The following is a 7,793-nucleotide window of genomic DNA, read 5'->3' as shown; positions in this document are numbered from 1 at the left end:
CTGATCCTGTATTATTTCTCTTCTCTGTACATTTTCTACTACTAGTCTCTTCAGCACTTCTCATGGGTAACATACCATCAGTCATATTTGCACTTCGCCATCTTCTCATTCTGTCATCATGATTCTCTTGTCCACACGGTCTACCAAACATATACTTGTACCTTCCGCCACTCCGCTGTCGTTCTCTGTCATACATCTCATCTTCCCATTCTGTCAATGCTTTAAATTTGAGTAGGTCTAGGTCTTGGTTCTAATTTCATCATTCTCTCTGTTAAATTCCTCAATACCGCTAAATTGAATGAACCATGTTCCGGAAATGCTAAAACTCCATCATCTTTTGTATACTTTGCCCAATTATCTAACCAAATACATGTATGATAGCCATATTTCGCAACCATAAAGGATGCAGGTGATTTCGGTGGAGGAAGCAACTGTCCCTCTCTAGTCACAATCGGTTTGTCCTTTTTAAATAAACTCTTGATCTTTCCGAACCAGGACTTTTTCTCCTTTTCTGGTGGATCGTAATATATCATTTTCTCTTTTCAGTATCGCTAGATTTCTCCTATGACTATTCTGTTGTTTTATCCAATTGTAGTTCGACTCACACCAACGCACCAATCAGGTAATTCTCCAATCCCAGCGCGGCGTACACTAACGCACCAATCAGGAGCATCTATGTTCCTTACTGACTGACCAATCCCAGCGCGGTCTTTTCTGACGTCAGTTTTTCTCGCTACTCCTGCTTCTGCTGACCCCTCCTTTACAAAATTTATCGGCAAAATTTCTTACATTCACCTTTACTCAAATTCTATTAGTAACAACATAAAAACGCCACCATTATCTGTTTTGCTAGCAAAAGAGATAGTTTTGACCTTTTTCACAAGAATTCCGTTCTTCCCGAGAGCAGCGCTTACCTCTGCCCTACTACGGAATCATTACACTTGCCGAAAAAGTAGCACTTCCCTCTACCTTACCCTTCTAGCAAGCATTAACTAACCGTTTCTCTGGAAATAAGACACCTGTTGGAGACGCTCTGCTCCTGAGAAATAAAACCAGAGTTTCACAATTGAGTCAAATGCTATTTCATTTACACACTTTCATACGGAAAATGTAGTTCATTTACACAGAATCCTGTCTTTCCCGAGAGCAGCGCTTACCTCTGCCCTACTACAGAATTATTACACTCGTTAATGAAATAGTAGCACTTCCATCTACTTTACCCTTCTTACAAGCTTAGGGAACCCCTGTTATCTTTCCAGTGATAAGCGTAATCAGAGTTCACGTGGACTCCTGTTACTTAAGACCAAAATTTCACAGGTGGCCTTCGCTTCCCATACACCTCTTTCATACAGAAATGTCCCTAACGGTAACACACGGCGATGTTACCAAATCGAACCCAGACAATGCGTCGTGCAACTTCAATCGTCACACGTTTTCCCCGTGTACCTACAGGGCAACAAACAATTCACCATGTGACTTCACTTGCCACAGGGCATCCGACTTCCTACATCCCAGAAGTCTTTCAAAACAACATAGAACGCAACGCTACTCAACATGGAATGTTAGTACATAAATCAATACTCATCCAAACATCCGCAATCAATAATCAATATTCAAAAATCGGAAATCAATAAGCAATAATCAAATTCATAAGCAATAATCACCAAACCAATGCAATAAAACCATCATTCTGCTACCAGAAAAACTGATCCAGCGCGAGACTGGGGAAAAAGGGCAAATATATACAACTATCCTCCCTGCGTCGCAGACCCGACGTCACACTAGCTCATTCACACATGCAGTCATTGGTGGGGCCCATAACACCAACACTCACACGTCTCCATTTACGAGTCTGCACACAGGAGGGATGAATAAGTAAGCGCTGGACATGTGGGGGGTACCTTTTTACTTATAGGATAGAAAAGTTATTTTACAGAATATACATTAGCATTCACCACATATAGATTCCTAATCCTAAACATCAAGGCACTCCACCACTTGGTCGAATGACCAATTAGTTGGATTGGTTGATGGTGATTTAGAACCAGCTAAAACACATTTAAGACTCAAAATCATTTACTCTCTTCATTGAAAAACCATAAACTCGTAATTTCTGTTAATCAAATATTTGTTTATCTAAATATTGTTTGCAATTAATATTAGCATTTTTGCTCAATCAAAAGTTTAGAATTTTTGATCAATTAATATAAATTGCATGACAATATATTTACCTATTCTTGCTATCTGGATTATTGTCTAATTCATTTGGCTCTGCAATGACCGAATTTAGCCGTTAATTGTCCAAATAAAGCAGGCCAAAGCTCAAAGTGCGAAAGTTCTTTGCTCAGCACGTTTCAGTCCCAAAGATCTCCAAAGTACCAGAAATCGTGCAAGCATCTGTCATCGCCTGTGGGGTCAATAGGGGTTCGCGGTCTTCAAGTAAGAAGGCAGCAACTGCATCAATCGATCTCCATTCCCTCCTACATTACCTGACTCCTCCCTATTATACTGCCCTTTTATAATACATTTCGGGATAACATGAAACATTCTTAGGCCAAGAAAGAAGGTGATTGGCTGGTCGGGAACGTCCGATTTTACGTTTTACCAGGTTCACATGGATTTTGCTGGTTCATTTCCTCTGTCTGTGTTGCCCTTATGCAACATTGTAGTAGATTTGCTTGTATGTCCCAATTGTTCATTTAGACCAGTTTTTACTGACTGTAGTTTGGCAGTCCACCAAGTTCCTATCCTTGACCAGGAACACTGTGCCTTGGGGTTACTTGGAGGTCTACGGAGCCATCCAAGTCTGCGCAGTAGGCATCGCGCTCACGAGACAGTGGCTACTTCTGAACTCCATTTCGGACGCCATTTTTAGGTAGGCCCAAATGTCAACTTAAGCAAAACAAACACAAAAGAATAATTAATACAAAGAAATGAAGATTCTAATGTTAGACCCTCACTAATCCCTTTATGTATTAGTATCTTCCTAGCTTGTAGCGACATTTAAAGCAATAATACTCACCTTTACGTTCCAAAATGGGAACGCAAACATAACAAAAGCAACATAAATCATGCGATATCCTATTACCACATGTACTATTATTAATATGCATACATATTTTAGTTATTAGAGTTATTTTGCCATGCAAATAGCAATAAGTCCCACGTGTAATTGGTGTTTACGAATTTTGCAAAAGGTTGATAAGTTTACCACAGCACACCGTTAGTCAAATTATAATATAAGTAGGTTATATAATTAGCATTTTCATGCAAAATAGAGGAGGTATACAAAAATTTGCTTTACCTGCTCCATCAATTTCATCTTGGAAAAATCTGTGGAAAGTTTGGCCTTGGTTCCACGTACAACTTCTTGAGGCGTCTCCCTCTGCACCAGTTCATGAATGCTACTGGGGGTTTGAATGTCATCGGGTATAGCTTTATGGGCTTTCATCTCTTTGACCCAGCCAGAAGTGTTTTCCATTCCCTCTACGATGGCTAGAGCTTCTTTGAGAGAAGGATGTCTGGATAAGAGTTTCTCCTGCACTCTAGGTCTGTTGGTGCACCTGACCAGCTGATCACGTATCAGCGAGTTAGTGAGGTCACCAAATTAACAAGTGCGTGCAAGTGTCTTTAGAGAAGCTATGTAGTTCCTAACTTTCTCATTGGGTTCATGGACTCTCATAAATAATGTGTGCCTTTCCAAAACCACATTGATGCGTGATCCAAAATACATTTCCAACATTTTTATGGACATCTCGAAAATGTCAGAGGGTTCGCCATCACCTTTACCCACAGGAATCACGTCAATACTCTCATAAATGTTGCGCTACTCTATTCCAAGGTTGTGAAGGAGAATGGCTTGCCTTCTATGTGCCGAAAACTTTTCACCCCCAATGGCTACTAAGTAGGAATCAAACAGCAATTTCCACCTCTTCCATGGTAAGAGAGGTTCACCTTTCTCACAGAGAAATGAAGGAGGCTGGTTCATAGAAATGGCAGCCAGGCAGGCTGGAAAAAGGAGGGTGGCTGGGGCAATGGCGGAGAAGAGCTGCGAGATGAACGGACCGGTGGCGTCAGTGTGCCGGCGCTGCGCTGGCCCTCCACCGAGGGACAAGGGGATGCTCCCCGGCAGCGTCTCCAAGTGGGTGCGCCTCAACGTTGGTGGCACCTACTTCCTCACCACCCGACAGACACTGTGCAGGGATACCAAGTCCTTCCTGTACTGCCTGTGCCAGGCCGACCCCGACCTAGACTCGGACAAGGACGAAACTGGTGACTCTTTGATTGACAGAGATGCAACCTACTTTGGACCGGTGTTGAACTATTTGAGACATGGAAAGCTAGTCATTAACAAAGATCTAGCGGAAGAAGGGGTGCTGGAAGAAGTTGAATTTTATAATATCACATCATTAATAAAATTGGTGAAATACCGGATAAGAGAGAGAGATTGCAAACCGTCACAGATGCCTGTCAAACATGTGTACAGAGTGCTACAATGTCAAGAAGAGGAACTCACCCAAATGGTGTCAACAATGTCTGATGGCTGGAAGTTCGAGCAGCTTGTTAGTATAGGTTCCCCCTATGGCTACGGGCGAGACCACCAGTCAGAGTTTCTGCTGATTGTGTCAAGGGAAGTGAAAGGGGTGGAGACGAGTTTCCAGAAATGTAGCAGTGAGCTTGTCAGTATTGGCTCCTCCTACAACTATGGAAATGAAGACCAGGCAGAGTTTTTGTGTGTTGTCTCAAAGGAATTACATAATACACCCTATTGCACAACTAGTGAACCGAGTGAAAAGGCAAAGATATTGCAAGAAAGAGGTTCAAGGATGTGAAGACTCAGTATTGAATGCTGCAAAGTTTTTACTATTTTATTTCATGTAAACTATGACAAGATGCAATTGCCACGTTGAACGCCTTGACTACAGAAAATGACTCTAGGCAACTTTCTATGGAACTTGGTTGGAACTTTTCTTGAAAGCTAGTGTAGCCGGAATGTACCCAATTAGAAAATACCTGAGATCACCAAATGAAATAAATGCATTGAGGAGTTTTTGGTACAGTGCATGGTTGCACTGTGCTGTTGGGGCATATTTAAGAACTACATTTGCTGACAGGAGTTAATGATCAAGTACTATGGTTTTCTTTGAGATGTATTGTAGACCTTGTGCTGCCTCTTCGCCGCCCAATATTCGTCTGTTTAATATGCTTTTTATATGGATTGCAGACTTGGTACTACATATGAAGTGCGGTCATAGGCCACACCCATTTGATAATGCATGTATCCGAGTGCAGATTCTTAAGCATCTTATCCTGCTACAACCGCTACTGGAATGGAAAATTTGTGACTGAGAGTTGGTGGCAAGCTTGTCCCCCGCAAGCTCAGCTCGTCGCCAGTGTTATGATGAGACACACTCAGGTAAGTTACTGGGCCCGATTCACAGAACTAACTTAAGACAAAATCCTAAACTTCCTACTTTTGGTATTCACAGAAGTTAGGATTTTGTCTTAAGTTTGTCTTAAGACAAACTTAAGACAGACTTAAGACAGACTTAAGACAAACTTAAGACAGACTTAAGACAAACTTAAGACAAACTTAAGACAAACTTAAGACAGACTTAAGACAGACTTAAGACAAACTTAAGACAGACTTAAGACAAACTTAAGACAAACTTAAGACAAAATCCTAACTTCTGTGAATACCAAAAGCAGTAAGTTTAGGATTTTGTCTTAAGCTAGTTCTGTGAATCGGGCCCTCAGTGTCTTTATTGTCTTCAAGTCAAGAGCCACCAACCCCAGCTGCTGGTCTGTCCGTTCTCCTGGTCAACTGTCTCATACGAGACGCTGCCATGGAGATGGAACAGCCAGGCTCAGGCAGCTTTTAGCATCATCACAACACAGTGTTTTGTGAAAAGGCACAATCCTCAAATGTGGGCCACCTTTTTAGGTCTCGGCTAGTGTAGGCTGCGCAGACATCCGCAGTCTCACTGGCGAGATTTAATATTTTAGGGTAGATTTAGCTAGTGGGCTTTAAGCCCCACCCCTCGTTTCCATTGGCTGGCGAAACCGTTTATGCTAAAGGGTAGCCAGCCATTGGAAAAGAGCGTCTAGTGACGTACCCTTTCCGCTTTTAGAGCCGTCCCAGTTGGACTGGCTCGTTTGCTTTACGTTTGTGGTAAACGATTTCTTATCTTACTGGGCATGTTTTTCTTTTTTTATAGGGCCAAGGAATTTTTTGGGGGGATGTTCTGTTTCACTTTGTTTTGTTGTTTGTTTGCAGGCGGACGTAATCCTGTTTTCGACTGTGTGCTTTTCGGATATTGAAGGTAAGCGATGTTGTCTTTGTTTCTTTTCGTAATATTTTCTTTTTGTTTTCGTTCTAGGCGGACCGCATCCTGTGTCGGAAGGACCGAGCAGCGACGACTGACTGCTTTCGCCGGTATGTATGCAGCCCTGCCAGCATCTGTAAGGTAAGCGATGTTGGCTTTGTTTGTTTCTGCTAATGTTTTTGTCTTTTTCATTCTTTTACAGGCGAACCGTCGAAAGGACCGAGTGGCGACGACTGACTGCTTTCGCCGGTATGTATGCAGTCCTGACCGCATCTGTAAGGTAAGCGATGTTGGCTTTTGTTTGTTTCTGCTAATGTTTTTGTCTTTTTCTTTCTTTTACAGGTGGACCGTCGAAAGGACCAAGCGGCGACGACTGACTGCTGTCGACGGTATTTATGCAGCCCTGCCAGCATCTGTAAGGTAAGCGATGTTGGCTTTGTTTGTTTCTGCTAATGTTTTTGTCTTTTTCATTCTTTTACAGGCGAACCGTCGAAAGGACCGAGCGGCGACGACTGACTGCTTTCGCCGGTATGTATGCAGTCCTGACCGCATCTGTAAGGTAAGTGATGTTGGCTTTGTTTGTTTCTGCTAATGTTTTTGTCTTTTTCTTTTTTTTACAGGCAGACCGTCGGAAGGACCGAGCGGCGATGACTGGCTGCTGTCGCCGGTATGTATGCAGCCCTGCCAGCATCTGTAAGGTAAGCGATGTTGGCTTTGTTTGTTTCTGCTAATATTTTTGTCTTTTTCTTTCTTTTACAGGCGGACCGTCGAAAGGACCGAGCGGCGACGACTGACTGCTTTCGCCGGTATGTATGCGGCCCTGCCAGCATCTGTAAAGTAAGCGATGGTGGCTGTGTTTGTTTCTGCTAATGTTTTTGTCTTTTTTTTTCTTTTACAGGTGGACCGTCGAAAGGACCGAGCGGCGACGACTGACTGCTGTCGCCGGTATGTATGCAGCCCTGCCAGCATCTGTGAGGTAAGCGATGTTGGCTTTGTTTGTTTCTGCTAATGTTTTTGCTGTCTTTTTCTTTCTTTTATAGGCGGACCGTCGAAAGGACCGAGCAGCGACGACTGACTGCTGTCGCCGGTATGTATGCAGCTCTGCCAGCATCTGTAAGGTAAGCGATGTTGGCTTTGTTTGTTTCTGCTAATGTTTTTGTCTTTTTCTTTCTTTTACAGGCGGACCATCGAAAGGACCGAGCGGCGACGACTGACTGCTTTCGCCGGTATGTATGCAGCCCTGCCAGAATCTGTAAGGTAAGCGATGTTGGCTTACTTTGTTTTTGCTAATGTTTTTGTCTTTTTCTTTCTTTTACAGGCGGACCTTCGGAAGGACCGAGCGGCGACGATTGACTGCTGTCGCCAGTATGCATGCAGCCCTGCCAGCATCTGTAAGGTAAGCGATGTTGGCTTAGTTTGTTTCTGCTAATGTTTTTGTCTTTTTCTTTCTTTTACAGGTGGACCGTC

General features: G+C 43.0%; 1 pseudogene; it reads left to right on the top strand.

Moving 5' to 3' along the window:
* The first annotated feature begins 4,034 nt into the window (after positions 1-4,034).
* On the top strand, positions 4,035-5,097 carry LOC146867886 (BTB/POZ domain-containing protein KCTD5 pseudogene; annotated as a pseudogene).
* Positions 5,098-7,793: the final 2,696 nt, after the last annotated feature.

Source organism: Triturus cristatus, chromosome 1_2 (assembly GCF_964204655.1).
Source record: "Triturus cristatus chromosome 1_2, aTriCri1.1, whole genome shotgun sequence".
NCBI lineage: Eukaryota > Metazoa > Chordata > Amphibia > Caudata > Salamandridae > Triturus > Triturus cristatus.
The sequence above is the reverse complement of the archived record's forward strand: the minus strand, read 5'-3'. Positions and strand labels throughout refer to the sequence as shown.